This window comes from Symphalangus syndactylus, chromosome 13 (assembly GCF_028878055.3).
Source record: "Symphalangus syndactylus isolate Jambi chromosome 13, NHGRI_mSymSyn1-v2.1_pri, whole genome shotgun sequence".
NCBI lineage: Eukaryota > Metazoa > Chordata > Mammalia > Primates > Hylobatidae > Symphalangus > Symphalangus syndactylus.
In genome coordinates, this window is record NC_072435.2 from 26,772,818 (window position 1) to 26,792,464 (window position 19,647).

At 49.6% G+C, this 19,647-nt stretch overlaps 1 long non-coding RNA gene and 1 pseudogene across 1 annotated transcript; one reads left to right on the top strand and one right to left on the bottom strand.

The window, feature by feature from the left end:
• Positions 1-717: 717 nt before the first annotated feature.
• Positions 718-11,911, bottom strand: LOC129459573 (uncharacterized). The gene is made up of 2 exons (XR_010115247.1): positions 11,703-11,911; positions 718-5,104 (listed from the first exon to the last, which is right to left on the bottom strand). It is a non-coding gene; the product is annotated as an uncharacterized lncRNA (long non-coding RNA).
• LOC129459487 (uncharacterized) lies at positions 11,879-18,326 on the top strand (annotated as a pseudogene).
• Positions 18,327-19,647: the final 1,321 nt, after the last annotated feature.

The following is a 19,647-nucleotide window of genomic DNA, read 5'->3' on the forward strand; positions in this document are numbered from 1 at the left end:
TGGTCTTGGGTTGGAAGAGTGGACTGAAGAAAGAACTTATACTCTCCCTCCTCTAAAATTGAACTAATTTATTTTTTAAAATGCTAAACCAAAAGCAGCTAAAAATTTTCCAGTTACTTATCTAGGGTATCTCCAAACCCAGATAAATGACAATGTTAGAAACTTTAGCAAGTGGCCATGAGGAAATGAGTGGATAATTCCAGTGGAGTACTGGGAGGACATTGATTCTCAATATCTATCACACAAACCTCATTTTCATTACTGTAAAGAAGTTGAATTGTGACTACTGTTTTGGTTATGACAGGTTAGATAATTTTGATCAAGTCTTATGTTGAAAATAATAAAATCTTTTGGGGAAAAAATGAGTAGAAAAAGAATACTTCCCTTAAATAGCATAGAATGCCTGAAAAGAAAATGGGAACTTGGTAGGCCACAATTTTGAGGAAAGGCTGAACCCAGAGAAGTAAGCAGAATCGCTAAGCCAAAATTCCCAAAGGCATTTGCTCATATGGAAAAAGGAACCTTTGGTTCTGTGGTCTTGCATGTGGCTCTGGAAATGAGGTTCAAGTCTATGGCCCAGTGAAAGGTTGGAAATGTCCAAAGAGACCATCCCCACATTGGGTAAGGCTGAATCAATGTGGGAATGTGTCAAGGTAAGGCTGAATCAAAACTGAAGACAAGGAAAAAAATCTGAACAGCTACCAGAGAAAAAGGATCGCCTTCAAAAGAAAAGTCATTTAATTGACAACTGAATTATCAGTAGCAACTCTGGAGAGTAGAAGAAGTCAAATACTATTTCTAACATCAATTTGTAATCTATACTCAGTAAAGTCAACTCAAAAAGAGAAAGCAATAATGATCTTTCAGAGCAAGTAAATGGGGGAGCTTTAATAAAAGCAAAAGATAGTTTAGAATTCCTGACAATCACAATGGCTAAGTACCAAGGTAAGTGTATTTTACATGTCCTAATATCCATATATTATCCAGGAGGAGAGAGAGGTTTTCATTTACTAAAGACTTTGATAGGTTAATAATGCATGCTGTAAATTTTTCTCATGATGGCTAAAAGAACAGAATCATAATATATAACTTTCAACCTAGTGACCATTAAAGGCATACTATTAAAAACTTAGTAAACCAGCCAGGCGCAGTGGCTCACACCTGTAATGCTAGCACTTTGAGAGGCCAAGGGGTGGAGAATCACTTGAGCCCAGGAGTTCAAGAATAGCCTGGGCAACATGGCAAAACACAGCTTTACAAAAAAATACAAAAAATTTAGCCAGGCATGGTAGCATATGCCTGTAGTCCCAGCTACTTGGTAGGCTGAGACAGGAGGATCACCTGAGCCCGGAAGGTGGAGACTGCAGTGAGCCAAGTGATAGAGTGAGACCTTGTCTCAAAAAACAAACAAACAAAAAGCCAAACAACAACAAAAAAACTTAGTAAACAAAAAAATACAAAAAACAAAAAAACAAAAAAAAGGAGAAATAAAGTAATGTAGAATTGGTGACACATACAGAAAACAAAATGTAACATGGGATATTTATGTTAAATATAATTGGATAAATGCTTCAGTTAAAAACAGAGTCCACTTGGATGGATTCCAAGTATATGATCTTTACAACATATACACGTAAAGTACAAGGATAGAGAAGGCCAAAAGTGAAAGTATATTATGCCGACATTAATAAAAGGAAAGCTGGTGCAGTCCTATTTGGCCATACAAAATACACATTATCACATTGTTCCACTTGTGTGAACGTTTAAAGCAATTATTCTTGCTTAAGAATATATATACAGGTATTATGCTTATGGGCAAAGGGAGGGAAAAAAATATCCCAAATATCAGCAAGGTGGCACTCATAAAGAAGGTCAGGGAAGGTGGGAAACAAAGAGGGGTTCTAAGATTCCCGGGGTGCCCGCATGTTCTATTTCTCAGCATAACAGATGATTACACAACGTGAATGGTAAGTACATTTTTGATAACACAAACATGGAAAAATATTGCAAGCTAGGAAATGTCTGATCTTCTGATAGTCATCTTTTCATAAATTTTTTGAAGAAAAAATAATTTTCTTTAAGGAGAATATGACAAAAAGTTAATAAAAACTCATCCTTCTTACCAAAAATCTTGATAGATTTAACAACATCACAATGGAAAATATCGCCAGGCTCAGTGGCTCATGCCTGTAATCCCAGCACTTTGGGAGAGTGAGGCGGGAGGATCACTTGAGCCCAGGTGTCTGGAACGAGCCTGGCAATGTACTGAGACCCTGTCTCTACAAAAAGAAAAGAAAATGTTAGTGGGCATGGAGGCACATGCCTGTGGTCCTAGCTACTTGGAAGGCTGAGATGGGTTGATCGCTTGAGCCCAGGAGTTCAAGAAGAGCCTGGGCAACATAGTAAGATCCCATCTCTACAAAAAATAAACAAAAATGAGTTGGGCATGGTGGCAGGTGACTGTGGCCCCAGCTACTCGGGAGGCTGAGATGGGAGGATCACTTGTGCCCTGGAGGTTGAGACTGCAGTGAGCTGAGATCATGACACTGCAGTCCAGCATGGGCGACAGAGTGAGACTTTGTCTCAAAAAAAAAAAAAAATATATATACATATATATACAGACACATACACATATATATATGAACCAATAATGTGAGACCCCATGAAATCGCTTATACATCCAGTGTCTGTTTCCCACTTCGTCAAATGAGAATTATTAACCAAACCTCTCTTAGGTTGGTTATGAAGATTAAATGAGGCATAGATGGAAAAGCCCAGCCCTGAGTCTGGAACTTGGGGAGCTTCAGTGAATGTCCATCTCTTTCCTAAACCCTTATCCGAGAGGAGATCCAGGCACGGACTTGCTATACTTAAAGCGTGGTCCAAGAGCCGGCAACATCAGCATAATCTGGAACCTCAGAAAAATACCTTGTTCTTCCCTGTCCCTTAGCCAGGCCGGTACTACAATTCAAAAGAATGATCCTTAGCTCAACAAGAGGAGTGAGAGGAAAAGCACAGCGATATGTCTCTTTCCCTGGCCTCTCCTTCCCAAAAGGGACCCAGCCTTTTCGAAGCCTCTCTGACTTAGGTGCCCCGCTGGCCTACAGCTCAGAATCGTGTGCTTGGAAATTTGTGTCCATGGCAGAGTTGAGAGTTTCCTGAACTCAGAGCACGGTTATGGTGCAGAACCATGGACAGCGCCAAACCCTGGGCTAGTTGTTCCCCAAATCGGGCATGGCGGATGGAGCGCCCCCTGGGGGCAGAACTCTGGCCTGTCTCAAATGCAGAGGTAAGAAGGTTGGAAAGTAGGGTTGGTTACATTCTGTGCTGCAGGACAGATGCGCTGGTCAGAGGACATCCAAACTCCTCCTCAGTCTTCTTCTGAAGTCGCCCTCATTTTAGGGAAGAGAAGACTTAACTTTAGAGAGATGGTGCATTTCTCACAGGCCATTGGGATCCTTGCCTCTCTGGGCTGACTCTGCCCTCACTCCTTCCAGGAAACCTTCTATGTGGCAGGTTCCATCTCTTCCTCCCTTCCTTTTCCAGTGAGTTGATAATTTGCTCTTGCTTTGAATCCCTTATTTGTCCTGTCATGGTGTTCTGAACAACAGAACATGATATGTGATCCTTTTCTGCACCTGACTCTGTACCAAATCCTGAATCAGCTCAAATGAAGGAATGAAGTATCTATCAGAAGGCTGGTTGTGAAGTTATATTTGGAGCTGAGGGGTCACAGAAACAAGTTCTAAGTTTTCCTTCATTATACATGAATGGTAAGTGTTTATACTGGGAAAAGGATCCTGGGGCGTCAGTGGACCACAGGATGGAGAGAGTTGTCATGAAGGGCAGAAGAGGCAAGGCAATGTCAGGGTAAAATGGATGTGGGTTAAGGAGGGAGAGATCTGATAAATACTGTGAAGATGGGAGGCCCATAGGACTGGAGGAACTGTTAAGAAGTCAAAACTCACACTGAAGGTGTGAGTGAAGGGCTTATCAGAAACCTGAGAATAAGCGAGGAGACATACAAAAATTCAGTGACTTTCTGAACTCAGATTGACACCAGAAAAACCACAAACGTCACAGTCGAGTGTGAAGCTGGAGCCAGGGCCTCAGTTCTGAGTCACAGTCTCTGACCATGAAGGGCCCCCCTTGCAGGTGAGTTTCAGTTCCACCTTCTTGTGACTTCTTGTGTGATCAGGACCGGGTGGAGGGGCAGAAGATTCAGTTTCAGGGCTCCTAGACTCTTCTGTTCTGAGAGAGATCTCCGAGTTCCAAGTGAACAGAGAAGAGGTGGGGCATGCCCCATTCATTTTCTGAGGAGAGGTAGGAATGGATGCCTGGAGGAGGCAACATCTGAGTGAGGAATGAGATGGCAGGGGGCACTGAACAGGTTATCAGTAGGCCTGGGGTGAAAGGAGGTCAGCTTTCACTTCTCTGGTAGTTGTTTGAGGGCAGAGGACTCCTAACAGAGAGAGGAACTTGGAGCAGCCCAATCCAGGAAAAGTCTCTAGCTGTCCTCTTTCTGTAGCTGCCTTGATCTCCAGATAGAAGAGACTCATCAGGCGATGTCAGGAGTCCCAGACTCACCCCCCTCCAAACCCAAGATGCTGCTGTTGCCCCTGCTGTGCGTGTGCAGGGGCAAGAGGATTGCAGGAAATGTGACTTCACAGAAGGTCCTTGGTCATCATTTTGGGGTACAGCTTGGAGAAATATGCAGGATAGAAGCTGCAGGTCTGAGATTTGAAGATGTGGTACAGGACAAACTGCCTCTGTATCCTCATGCTTTGATCTTCTCTCATCTTGAAATTTTTGTGCTTACTCTAGAAGAGCGTATGTCTTTTGGTTTGTGGAAGAGGTCAACATTTCCATTTCCATGATCCTCCTATTTCCACAAATAGACCAGGTCAAAAGCTGCAGAGGAGACACCAAGAACCGTAGGCTGATTCCACCCCCTTGGGGACCTTCACTGAGCAACAGAGATGCCAAGAAGGAGGGGAGCTGCAGGGCGCCCCCCTAGCCCGGAGAGCCCAGGCCCCCGCCCCGGGCCAGCCGCCCCGCAGGAAGTTCATGAGCACGGTCTCCACCATGTCGTCGGCGTTGTGACCTGGTGGGGAGAGACGGGAGAGGGTGAGGTGGGGCGCGGAGGGCGCTGCTGGCCAGGGAGCCCCTCGGGGAACCAAGGGTCCACAAGGACCCAGAGAGAGACTGGGAGGGGAGACCCACGGAGACCCAGGGCACAGTGGGGCCGCCAGAACCCAGAGAGAGGGCGAGGGGGAGAGCGAGCCATGGAGACCCCCGAACAATGTGCAACAGCCAGGATCCAGAGACAGGGACGGGGAGACAGAGCCATGGAGACCCCTGGGGCACTGTGGGCAACGAGGACCCAGAGAGAGACGGGCGTGGGGGAGAACCAGGGCACAGTGGGGCCGCCAGGACCCAGAGAGAGACGGGGAGAGGAGCGCGGACCGTAGAAACCCAGGGCACAGCGGGGCCGCCAGGACCCAAGACAGAGAGGGGCAGGGGGAGGGGGAAGAGATACTGATGGGGAACCGGACCATGGACCATGGAGACTCCCGGGCGCCATGGAGCAGCCAGATGGAGACTGGAGGTGGACAGAAAACCTGAAGGGATCACAAACAAGCTCCTTGGCGGAGCCCTCATTTGCCATCCACCTACTGTATACCAGGCCCTTTGCTAGCTCTCCTTCCACATAGCGGGTAAAAGTGCTTTGAGCTGCAAACACCATTTCAGCCTCAATTAAAACTGCATTTCAGACTACACAGGAGAAAAAACGGCCATCTAATGGGGATTCTCAAGAGAGCTGTAGACACAAGTGCCTCTGGGAATGTAGACCACGCAGTTTAGAAAGACCAGAAAGAAAGTTAGTGAATACATACACACCAGTCGCCATACAATTTAAATGGGAACGATGTTTATTCTGCATCTTGTCATCTTATACTTGAGTCTGTATATTAAAATGCTCTTCTTCTTAGGGCTCCTCAAGTTGGTCATGTTTCCCCTCCTCAAGGCCTTTGCCCCTCAGTGACCTCAGCTCAGAACACCCCCCGCCCAAACTCCAACTCATCCTTCACCTGGTTATTCACTGAGCCTTCGGGTCTCAGTTCACTCAGGAAACGTTTCCTTAATCCCCACCTTTTCCCCGTCTCTAGGACCCCCTGATATAAATTCACACATTCTGTGTAATTTTCCGTAGTAGCACTCGTCAGGTTATAATTACCTTCGTGAGAATCAGGCAGGAGTAGAGACTGTCTTGTGCTCTTGTGCATCGTCATAATAGCAAACATGTACATCATGTTTACTGTTTTTCAGCCTCTAGTCTAAGTGCTTTATATATAACTCATCTAATTCCCAACTCAAGGACCCAGATACTATTAACATCCCCATTTTACAGAAGATGAAACGGAGGTTAAGTAATTTGCTCTAGGCTACACAGCTTGTATCTGGTATTTAGTCAATGGATGATGATTACTTACTGAAGTAATCACTGAGAGAAAATAAGAGTTGTCAGCGAGAAACCTATAAAGAAAAGGAGTTAAGAGACGCAGCAGCGTTTGACTGTGTGACTTTTGATGAGAAACACCTCTTCACATCTCTCTTTGTGAAGGGAGATACAAAGAAAGTCATTTCCCTCTACTAAAAATACAAAAATTACCCAGGTGTGGTGGCAGGTGCCTGTAAGCCCAGCTACTCAGGAGACTCAGGTAGGAGAATCGCTTGAACCCAGGACACGGAGGCTGCAGTGAGCCTAGATTGCACCACTGCACTCCAGCCTAGGTGACATAGTGAGACTCTATCTCAAAATAATAATAATAATAGCAGCGTACTCCAGCCTTAGCTCCTACAAGCTCTGTGTCCAGAATTGGTTCCTTCCAGTGGGTTCTTGGTCTTGCTGACTTCAAGAGTGAAACCGTAGACCTTCGCAGTGTTACAGCTCATGAAGGTAGTGCGGACCCAAAGAGAGAGCTGCAGCAAGATTTACTGTGAAGAGCAAAAGAACAAACATTCCACAGCATGAAAGGGGACCCAAATGAGCTGGCGCTGCTGGCTGGGTGGCCAGCTTTTATTCCCTTATTTGGCCCCACCCACATTCTGCTGATTGGCCCATTTTACAGAGCGCTTATCGGTTCACTTTACAGAGCGCTGATTGGTCCATTTTACAGAGTGCTGATTGGTCTGGTTTTATAGAGTGCTGATTGGTCTGGTTTTATAGAGTGCTGATTGGTGCGTTTACAAACCTTTAGCTAGACACAGAGCACTGATTGGTGTGTTTACAATCCTTTAGCTGGACAGAAAAGTTCTCCAAGTCCCCACCTGACCCAGAAGCCCAGCCGGCTTCACCTCTCACTAAGATGATGGCAGAGACCCAGAAGCTTGAAAACCCTGCCTTACTCCATCCTAGGGAGGCACACGTACTACCCACAGGAGCCTTCAGTAAGCTCCGGCCCTAAATAGGCACATGCGTATTTCCCCAGCTCCTTACTGGGATCCTCCCGCTAAGCCACGCCTGATGCCCTTGTCGACAGCCATGAGCTGCAGGGAGATGCCCAGGCGTGGCACCAGGGCGCGCAGCATGTGCGGCAGCACCGTGGAGTCCTTGCCGCCCGAGGCGCCCAGGGCCGCCACTGCGCCTGACAGCAGCAGGTGGCCCACGAGCACCGTGTGCTGCACCTCCGCCTCGAAGGCGGCGCAGAAGCAGGAACCGCACAGCGCTTGGCCGGAGCATGGACGGCAGAGGGAGGCGCGTGCCACGTGGCAGGAGGCACAGGATGGGGCGGGCATTGCAGGAAGGGACAGCTTCTCCTAGACCGGGAGAGGAGGCGGGTTACACAAGTGTCATTGCCTTTGAGGAGTTCCCTAGATAGTGCCCCTGCCTGGAATAGACCAGGGGCAGCTGTGGGCAGGCTGCTCTTATATACGTGGGTTATAAATGGATTCTGGTGTAAGAAGGCCACTGCCTCCAGGAAGTCTTTCTGGACTGCACCCACTATGCATCAAGAAGAGAAGGAACTTAAGCTGATTTCAGGGGGGAAAAGAGGGAGCAACAAGCAGGTTATACCCAGAATTAGATCGTGTCCTGTCCAAAGGGGTGAGGGCGTCTATTAAGGACCAGTTGTAACAACTTTCAGGAGGCCACCCATGTTACAGCCCTGATCAGAAGGTAGATATTACTGACTATTCAGAGAGGTTGGGAGGGGAGGGGTCAGAGACTCTTAAGGACAGAGGGAGGCCATTCCCTGTTCAAGGGAAGGGGGCTATACAGAAAAGACCAATTGGGTTTCACTTCCAGGGGTGGGGGTGGGCATACTGTCTTCAGGAATGGGTCCTGATTGTGTCTTACAAGGACACACACAGGCAGGCTAGATCACACCTCTAGGGAGACTAGCAGGGGTTGCACCTATTTTTGAGGTGAGTGTGTGTGGGCCTCCAGTTCTGAACTTAACCCTGCTCTGGTATCAGAATCCACCTAAGCTTCTGTGGCCCCATAAAGACACAGAGAGGTTGGGAGGGGAAGGGTCAATGATGGAGTTGGCTCATCCTTGGCCCCCATCTGTTCTCTTTCCTACCTCATCCCTCCCCACCCAGCCAAGACTAACTGTCCAGTCAAACCTCCTTGGTGCCACTTGTCTGGTGAACCCATAAAAACTCCCCAGGCTCAGTCCCCCTCCTCAAGCCACCACCACATCCAGCCTGGACTACTGCCGTCACCTCCTTGCCATTCAGAGCAGGTCACGCTGCTTCTAGGATTGACCACAATGTGTGGAATTATTTCATATGACTGTGTATTTACCGTCTCTAACTTCCATGCAAGTAGAGACCAGTGCCACTCAGATGTCTGATAGGCATCTCAAAACCCAAATTCCTGATTCCTCCAACTTAACGGGCTTCTCCTGGAGTACAGAACAGCTACATCCCTTCCAGCTGCTCAGGCCAGAAGCTTCGGGGTCCAGGACCCTGGACTGCTCTTTCCCCCATTACAGTTGTCACTCAGTGCGTGGAGCCAAATTGAAATGCTAACTCTGGACATTTTCAAACACCAGGTGCCCAAATGAAAAGTCACACATATTGTTTGACTATAGCTTCAAAACAGCCAAACACTTCTGACCATCTCCACGGCAGCACCCTAGTCAGGTCTGCCTCTCTCCTGGATGGCTGCAGGGGGCTCCTCACAGGTCTCCATGCTCCCCACCTTGCCTGCTCCACACGCACTCCTTCACGTAACCGCCAGTGGGATCCTGCCCTGGATCTCGTCTCACTTTAGTAACTGCTGGCTGGGCACGGTGGCGCACGCCTGTAATCCCAGCACTTTGGGAAGCCGAGGAGGGTGGATCACAAGGTCAGGAGTTCAAGACCAGCCTGGCCAAGATGGTGAAACCCTGTCTCTACTAAAAATGCAAAAAAATTAGCTGGGCATGGTGGCAGGCACCTGTAATCCCAGCTACTTGGGAGGCTGAGGCAGAGAATTGCTTGAACCTGGGAGGCGGAGGTTGCAGTGAGCCGAGATTGTGCCATTGCACTCCAGCCTGGGTGACAGAGCGAGACTCTGTCTCAAAAAAACAAAAAACAAAATGTAACTGCTAATGGCCGACGAGGCCCTACATGCTCTGGCTCCTTGTTTCTCTGTCCTCATCTCCATCCACTCTCCTTCCTCCTCACTGGTGTCTACTCTTGAGTACCCCCAGGAACACTCTTGTCTCTAGTTGTTTTCACTGGCTCTTCTCTTTGCCCAAAGCACTCTTCCCTGTCACTGAGCCATCAAGCAGCCCTCAGGACTCAACTGCGGTGACGTCAGGTACATCTGTCACAGCGGAGCAATGTCCCCTTTGAAATACTTTCTCCCACAGCTTTTGATTCAGTCCTCCCTCTTTGTTCTTGTTTTTTGCCTCCTGCTTAATATCTTCTGGGGAGGCCTCTTCACAGTCCTCAGATCCTGCCCATCACCCCTCTTCTCATTCTCTTTGTGGGTGACTCTGAATCACAATGTCCACCAGCCTGGCCCTCCAAATGCCCCACGGAAGATCCCATCTAGGCCTCTCATATCTCAGTGCCCAACTGACCAGCTGTCACACCCCAAGGCAGAAACTTACCTAACCAAGCTCCCCATCTCCCGGAAGCAACGCCACCTTTCACCCAGCTTCTCTAGGGAAGACAACTCAGCTTTTTCAACCTCTGAATCTACAGTCACCTAGTACTGGGGTTCACTTCCTGAGGTCCTTATCAGATCCAGTTCCATCCCTGTTTTAGTTACCTACCCACCTCAGCCAGATGAACTTCCCATTGGTTTTTCAACCCCTTGCATCTTTGGCCAGGCTGATCTCATTGCCCAGGACACTTCCCTAAACACTGTGGTAGACCTAACTCTTACCTTCAAGTCTCAGCTCAAACTTTCATTCATTCATTTAACAAATACCCACTGAGTGCCGCTTATGTACCCAGCATGCTCTAGGTACTGGGACACAGCAGTGAGCAAGATAGGAAAGGTTGCAGCTGTCAGGGCACTGATGTTCTAATGGCGGAACCAGGCCATGGAAAAGCAAGTAAATGACCAAGATGCTGTCCAAATATGAGGAGTAATATGAGGGAATTATCTTGGGTGGTATGACTGGGGGGGAACGGGGAGGGGTTTCTTTGGGGTGGCTGGAGGCCTTTGAGCTGAGGCCAACAAAATGAGGAGACAGATATTGCGTCAGGGTGGGAAGAATGCTCCAAATTGAGTTAATAGCAAATGCAAAGGACGTGAAGGGCAGGGCCTGGCTGTGTTCAGCCCATTGGAAAGTGTGTTGTGGCTGAAGATGACCAGAAAAGACCAGAGGCTTAGAGGTTGGCAGGATAATGAGCTTGGATTTTATTCTGAGATGGGAACCACTGGATGATTTTAAGCTGGGGGGCAGGGTAGTGACTGGTGACAGGATCTGATTTATATTTCCACAGGCTTCCTGGCACTGTGCCTGAATAGAGGGTGGAGTGTGGCAAGGGAAGAAACAGAACAGTGAGGAGGCTCCTGCAGTGATGCAGGTGAGGAGTAACGGTAGCTCGGAGCAGAATGGAGGCAGTGGAAGTGGAGAGAAGTGGTTAGATTCTGGGCCTCTTCTGGCGATAGAGACGATGAGATTCACACAAGACTTGGTTGAGGGAGGGAAGCAGATGAGAGAAACAGAACACTGGCGACCATTCCAAGGTTTTGGCTTGAGCACTCGGATGGACAGTTAGTGGGGAGGAGGCGGAAAGATTGCAAGAGGAGCAGGTTTAGGACAGAGAATCTGAGATTTCGTTTGGATGTGGTAGATTTGAGGTCCTTTGCTCTGTAAGGTCTTTCCTGAACCCTGGGCTGGGTCTAGCACCTCCTCTGGGTTCCCACAGCCTCCTGAGCACCCCCTGGGGCAGCCCTGACCACTCTGTGTTGTAACCAGGACAGAGGAGGGTGCGCTCGCACTGCACCCAGGTGGAAGGGCGAGAGCGAGAAGGTGTCAGGCTGGGCCGCAGAATCCAAAGTGGGTCAGCAGGTACAACAGCTGCTTAGGGCACTCCCACCTGGAGAGAGGGATTGAGAGATCACGGAAAAGGGTGTCATCTTTCCAGGGACGCCTACCAGAACGCGGGGCAGAGAAATACAGAGACCCTCAACGCCTCCACGTCATCGCGACAAAGGGCCAGGACCGGCCGGCCGCAGGATGGGCGCTCACCTGGGCAGAACTGGAGCTGGAAGGGCCAACCTCCAAGGAAACGGGGAGCGGGCGGAAGGACTACGACTCCCGGAAGGCTTTGGGCCCATCCGCCTACGACTCCCAGGTGCCCCTGCGTTGCTTCGTCCTGAAACACTTGCGGCGCTCGGACAAACTGGGCCTACAGTTCCCAGAGATCCTCGCGGCAGCGCTGCGCTCTCTGCGCACGACTCCCAGAGTGCACTAGGCCAGTCCGGCCCGCTTCCCGTCTGCGCCTGCGCAAGCACAATATCCGTGCCAGAGTTCTCTGCCAGCTGCTGTGCACTGCTGTCAGTGCAAAGATGGGATGGACATTTTTTTTTTTCAGATTTTCTGCTGTTGTGGGAGTATGGCAAGAGTTTGAGGGGGCGGAGAAAGGGATTGGGAATGTGAAAAGGGAAGATAGCACCTGCGCTAAGTACATTCCTAGGATTGGGCCGCGTCTCGGGGATGCAGAGTGGGCTCTTCCGCGCGCCCTGCAGCCATAGGAGTGGACGCCTGCCCAGGCCGAGGGGCAAGGACTTGCGGGGTGGGGTCTCTGTGCATGCGCGGATCTGAAAGGGAGTGTTTTGCAGATCTCCACGCGTGCGCAACTCTCGGGACGTGGACACGGTGAACAGTTACGCACAATCGTCTTTCTGACACAAACACACCCTGCCAGGTGGAAGCCAGGATGGAGGGCAGGTGAGACCCGTAAGGCAAGCTCCCAAAACCAAGGAACGGAGCACTCTCCCCGCTTGCTCCCCAGATCCAAGCCCTCCACTTCCTTCCAATGCCCACTTTCCCGAAACTGCTCCCTCCTGTATATTCTGAGATCTTCTCTGTATTCCCGTGAGGCCCTTGATAAGGAGAATTGAGAGTGAAGGGTGATGGGAGACACGCCTCGGGCGTCTTCTGTCCACCTCAAGGATTGAATTTTGGTAACTGGAACTCATTCATCTGTTAATCTGTGTGCTAGGCCCTTTCACTGGCTGGCCAGATGCACCGGCACACAGGTGTATTCAGCCTGGTCCAGAGATAAGGGTGGTAAATCTTAATGTGAAGGTATCAGATGTTAAGGGCTGCAGGAGCCCAGAGATTACAAGTGCTGCAAGCCAGGACATGGGGAAAACAACAGCAATTAAGCCGTTAGCTTGTGCCAGACGCTGTGCCCTGTGCACTTTCCACCCACAGTCTCAGAAGGGCATGCTGGATAAGAGATATCGTTATGGCCGTGTTTAGAATAAATCCAATCGGGCATGAAGGGAATAAGCATGGATGGGGGTCCTCAGTGGACGAGGGAATTGAGAGATACTGCCTTCTAAGAATGGTCTGAGATGCAGTGAGAGTGGACAGCCTGCGAACCATCCAGGAGGAGACAGCTGGGAGGCAGTTTGGGGTTGGCGCTCAGAAGGCAGGTTCAGGACCACTGGAGTCCCTAGGAAGGAAAGCAACAGGAGGTGATGAACTTGCTGAGAGAAGAGTGAGAAACATGGGAACCAGGACGAGGCCCAGATGATCATATTTAATCAGGGGGGAGATGAAGTAAGAATGAGAGGAGGCATTGAGAGGTGGAGGGAAAGCCAGGAGGGCTGGGCATTCCTGGGTCTACATGGGCAGCCCAGAGCCCTCTGCACTGGCATGTTATTAATAGTTTCCTAGGGCAGCCATAAAAAACTTATCACAACCTGGGTGGCTTCAAACAACAGAGATTCTGTCACATTTCTGAAGGCCAGAATCCCCAAATCAAAGTGTTGGCAAGGGTTGACTCCTTCTGGAGGCTCTGAGGGAGGAAGCTATACCTCTCACCTGGCTTCTAGTTGTTGCTGGCAATCCTTGTCATCTTTTGGTTTGTAGGCATATCACTCTAATCTCTACCTCCATGGTCATCTTCTCTCTGGGGGTCTTCTCATGGCCTTCTTACAAGGACCCCAGTCACTGAATTTAGGGCCCACTCTAATCCAGTATGACTGCATCTTAACAAATTACATCTGCAAAGATCCTATTTCCGAACATAAGGCCACATTCTAATGTAGACATGAATATGGGGGGACAATATTTAACCCAGTACAACTGAGTTGTGGGGTAGGAGGTCCCTGACCACTCTAGGCCTCTGCCCCTTCAGATGGCCTCTTGAAGGCGATCATCCCAGAGAACCTGACAATGGAGAAGGCGGTAGAGAAGAACCCCCCGGTGAAGCTGGGAGGCCAATACCAGCCACCTGACTGCTGGGCACAGCACCACACAGCAGTAGTGGTGCCCTACTATGGGCAAAACCAGCACCTGAAGTACCTGCTCTTCTACCTGCACCTCTTCCTGCAGTGCCAGAAACTGCACTACGCCATCATCTAGGTGGTGAATCAGGTGAGGCAGAAATGCAAGGGGCAGAGGTAAGAGGGCAGAAGGGTCCCAGCATGGCAGGGCTGAAGTTGGCACTTTTTTAAATTATTTTTTTTGAGATGGAGTCTAGCTCTGTCACCCAGGCTGGAGTGCAGTGTCTCGGCTCACTGTAACCTCCGCCTCCCGGGTTCAGGCTCAGCCTCCCAAGTAGCTGGGGCTACAGGTGCACACCACCATGCCCAGCTAATATTTGTATTTTTAGTAGACAGGACTTCACCATAGTGGCCAGGCTGGTCTTGAACTCCTGACCTCATGATCTGCGTGCCTCAGCCTCCCAAAGTGTTGGGATTACAGGCGTGCACCACCATGCCTGGCCTGAAGTTGGCACTCTCTAAGGTGATAGTGGTCTGGGTTAGAGAGTATCCGGGGGGCTGAGTTTGTGAGTCAAGAAGAACTTGAATTGGAGGACGTTGGAGACAAGGGCTGTAGGTTTGATCTAGACTTGCCAAGTCTGGGATCAGCTTAAAAGGCTGTCTGAGGCAAAGGCTCAGTCCTGCTGAGTGTGAGGTTCCTTGAGACCAGGGCTGACCAGATTGGACGGTAAACCTAAGGGGCAAATTAAAGCACTGGGTTTGGGGTCAGTTACGGGATTGTTTAAATCCTGGCCTTGCCTATTACTAGCTGTGTTGTCTGAGTGTGGAATCATTCATTCATTCACTCATTCAGCATGCTGTTATTCAGTATAACTGTATGAATTTGGGGAGCTTATGCTCTGTGCCACAGTTTTCATTCATGATAGAGATGATAATAGCACCTCCATTGTTGGATTATGGGAAAGATTCATACCTAATGTAATGCCTCATATTAACCAATGTAAGGCAGTTAGGCCAATGCCTAGCACATAGTAGGTGCTCAATAAGTGATTGCAATTATGGTGATTATGAATGGTGATGATGATGATTCTGATAAATGATGGTGCTGCTGCTGCTGCTCCTGCTGATGTGGTGATGATGGTGGTGATGTTGATGGTGATACTGAAGGTGGTAGTGGTGGTGATGATGTTGGTGATGATGATAGTGATGGTAATGAAGGTGGTGATGAGTAAAATAATGGTGATGGAAGTGATGGTAGTGATGATGATGATGGCGGAGGTGAGGTGGTTATGTTGACAGTGTTGAAGATGATGAAGGCAGTAATGGTGATAATGATGGTAATGCTGATTATAAGGATGATAGTGATGGTGATGATGATGATGAAGATGATGATCAAGGAAGGGGAGGAGGAGGAGATTAAGCCCAATGTTGATTCCTGGGCTTCTGACCCAGTCTTCATCTAGTAGGAGCAGAAACAGAGACAAAGCTGGTCCCTTATCACCCCTAACCTCTGCCTCTCTTAGATGGCCCCTCAAAAGTGATAATCCTCAAGAACATTGGAGATGGCCAGAGGAGGGAAGCTGAGATGCTGAAATTACTGACTTTGACTTGGTTGGAGGCGGGAAATACAAGAGAAGTTTCTCAGGGGAGTAATCTTTGCATTGCATCGTCCTTGACAAGTCTGGGTTTTCCAACTACACAGTGGGGAAGAGAAGACATTCTAGGTGGGGGAATGGCACTTGAGAAGGCGAAAAAGGACTGGCCTGGTAGGTGGGGGAACACTGCTGCCTGATGGTGAGGACAGCTCTGAGCATCTGTGTCCACCAGGTAAACAACACTGCCTTCAACCAGGGCAGGCTATGCAACGTGGGGTTCTGGGAGGCTATACAGGAGGACTGGGACTGTGTCTTCTTCCACGATGTAAACCTGCTCCCAGATGACTGCAACCTCTACACCTGTGACATCATCCCTGCCCATGTGTCTGTGGCCATTAACGAGTTCGACTACAAGTAGGGGGAGGGGGGGGACCTCCTGTGGGGGACTGCTGGCCAGGCCTTGCCTTTCCCTGCATCTCACCCTGCCTATCTGTGCAGTGAGGTTGAAATCAAGGGTCCATCCCTTGGTTCCTGTGGCTGAGGTAGGGAGGGAGTGGGTGATGAGATGTGGGGAAACCCTTATAGATGGTGAACCTTCCTCTGAGACATGGGGGTGGGGGTGGTTATTGATAGAAAAGTCAGAAGATGTGCTTAATAAAGTGGTGAGCCGAGAGGTTGTTATGGAGGTCAGAGGAGGGGAACATAGGAGAGGTCTGACTAGGGGTGAGAAAGGAGCTATCCTAGGGTTCTGGGGAGAAGGGACCATCAACACAGTCACAAGATGGGCCAGCCAGATGACTTAGAAGAGGGGATACCCTAAGAGTCGGGTGAGGGCCATCCCAAAGGTCAGTGAAAGGGTTATCCTGGGGTAAGAAAAGGGGACATCCCAGGCTCAAGACGGGACTATCACAGGGGTCAGGGGAGAGGTTGTCACAGGGTAAGTGGAAAAGGGCCAATCTAGAAATAGACCTTGTAGATCCTGGCCAGGAAAGGGCCGGGGCGCTCCCGTACAAGGAAAGCTGTGCTTCCAACTTTCTGCCTCCCTAGGCTGCCCCACCCAGGCCACCTTGGAGGGGTGTTTGCCCTGCACTCCACTCACTACCTGAAAATAAATGGCTTCTCCAACGTGTACTGGGGTTGCGATGATGAGGATGACATCGCTGCCAGGTGGGGGGCAGGAGCTGCAGGTCCTGACATGGTGAGGCAGGTATGGGCCGCCCTGGGCTGAGGGGGACGTGGGCTACCCTGGACTGGAGGGGCTGGGCTGTGGCATGGGGACCCTGTCAGAGACGGGTGTTTGGTCTCCATGCCTTCCTGTGTCTCTGGAAGGGTGAAACTAAGCGCGATGCTCCTCTCCCGGCCCCACCTGCTTTTCAGACACTACCATATGCTGGAGGGGGAAGACCCTGGCCACAAGCAGAGGCCCTGGAGGTGAATCAGTGTTGGAAGTGGGGGTGGTTGGTTCAGGGTCCTCCCTGAGGCTCACATAGCTGCCCCTCCCCATCCTCCAGGCCTCGCTTTCTGTCCCGGATCCGCCAATCCTCCGATCCCTGGATCCTCCAATGATGGCATCAACTCTCTGGGCTACAGGCTGCTCTCCAAAGAGCAGCTGCCACTCTACACCAACCTCACTGTGGACATAACTTCCAAGCCTCAGCAGACCCAGTCCCAAGCTGAGGGGTATTTTATCTGGAAGCCAGAACAGAGCCCCTGAGGCCAAGGTCACAGAGAAGCCCTCCCACTCACCTCACCTGGTTTCTTATTAGTTTATTTTATCTCCTTTCTGCCATCCCTAATTCCCTCCTTCCATCCATCCATCCATCCATCTTTCCCTTCCCTCCCTTCCTCCCTTCTTCTCCTCCTCCCCACCCCTGCTTCTTTTCTCTCTTTCAACTATGTCCAGAAGGTCCTTCTTAACAAACACTAATTAGTACAGGGAAAGGTCTCTTTAAGTGAATGCATTTAAAATAGGGAGTCCACCTTTGTGGTAAATAGTGTGCACGACGTGAGTCTGGATCAGGACTTCACACTTGGTAACAGAATTCAATTTCTCAAAATACCTTTATTTCAGATTTAATGAAATTCCATGTTTGTTGAATCGTTAAGAACAAGCATTTGTGTTGTACTCACGGTGGACAGCCACCATTCTAATGCTTGACTTTACATAATTAACACATGTAATCTGCAAAGGAGCCACAAGGTGAGATCTATTATTATTTCCATTGTGCCACTGGAGAAATTAAGGCAGAGAGGTTAAGTTGCTTGCCAACAAACTAGCGAGGGGCAGAGCTGGGATGTGTAGCATCCAGGTAGGCTGGCTCCAGAGCCCATGAGCCTAACTGCTACTGTGCCCAACCTTTGTGCTAATCCCCACAACAGTCAAAGGATGGATGGAGTACTGGTTTTGGGGGTGGGGGTGGGGGACTCCAGGCAGTATGTTTTCTGATCACATCACATGACAGTAGGACATTCTTCATTTCACTATGGCTTTCACTGCCCAACAATAAAAAGGTCATGGGCACTTTGGGAGGCCAAAGGGGGCGGATCACGAGGTCAGGAGATCAAGATCATCCTGGCTAACATGGTGAAACCCCGTCTCTACTAAAAATACAAAAAATTTGCCGGGCGTGGTGGTGGGTGCCTATAGTCCCAGCTGCTTGGGAGGCTGAGGCAGGAGAATGGTGTGAACCCAGGAGGCAGAGCTTGCAGTGAGCTGAGATCGCGCCACTGCACTCCAGAGCCTGGGCGACAGAGCAAGACTCCATCTCACAAAAAAAAAAAAAAAAAAAAAAAAAAAAAAAAAAAAAAAAAAAAAGTCATAGGGAGGTAAGGAGGTAAGGTAGTACAATGGTTAAGAGTTAAAACATTGGCATCAGATAGCTTGGTTCAAATCCAGGCTTTTCTCGTTCCAAGATTTTTGGTCTTGAGTTTACGTCAAATTCTTTAAGCCTTAGTTTCCTCATCTCTAAAATGGGGTTTATGAGGTTAGATTATTTCCTACAATGGCTGTGAGGAATAAACAAGTTAGTTAGTTCATACAAACTGCCTAGAATAGTAGCTTCTGCCTCTGGAAACTCAAAACTCTTGACCCCTCATCTCACGATGAGGCCATTGGACTAACATTTATTCATCTGTTAGTTCTCTGAGCCAACAGATCTTATCACAGATCTGTGAGCATGCCCTCATGTGACTGAAAACTTTAGATAGCTCCCTGGGACCCATCAATTCCAAAACTAATCACCCAACCAAACTCCAGATTCCTCTGTCTTATCCCACAGGCACTGAGTACAGACTGGCTTGTCCCAGCGCTTGGTACTGAGAGGAAAGAAAAAATAATACGAGATAGAGGCTGGGAGGGAGGTGAGCACTCTAGACAGAGGGGGTTGTGGGGTAGGGAGAAAACAAAGGTGTTAAAGACAACAGGCCCTGGAAGAGGCACGAGGTCAGAGGTGTGGGATGGCCAGGAAAGGAACAGCTTTCTGGAAGTGGGGAGGAAGGGCTTGCCCTGAGGGGGACAGTTAGGGAGGGCCATGTGAGGAGTGAGCATGTAGCTGGAGATGAGGCCCCGAGAGTGATCTCCCCAGGTGATGCTTGGGAACAGGGAAAGCCCAGATCTGAGAAGGGAGGCACATCCTGAGGGGTCTTTGGAACCAGTATATCTACACCGTGGGCTCAAGTTTTTAACACACCTGTCCTAGGGCCCTGCCACCTTCCTCCCTGAAACTGAATAGGGTGCCACTCCCAGGACCCAGGTGCACACTATTTACCCCTTCACCACCATGGAGAGCCCTCTGTGGCCTTTCCACCCCACACCAGTCACGTCTACGGCCAGCCAGCCCGTGTGCCTGGACTCCCCAGGTGCACACTATTTACCCCTTCACCACCCTGGAGAGCCCTCTGTGGCCTTTCCACCCCACACCAGTCACATCTATGGCCGGCTGGCCTGTGTGCCTGGACTCCCCAGGTGAGACTCTCCCACCTTTGTCAGGAGGTGGGACATGGTCACTGATTCTGCGACCCTGGACAGGGAGAGGCCAGTGAGACACAGAACCGATTTGCTCTCCAGGGCCCAGCACAGGCTCCTGCATGTGAAGTCACCTTGTTTTAGACAGAGCCTCAGGCCTGTGCTGGTTCCTGACC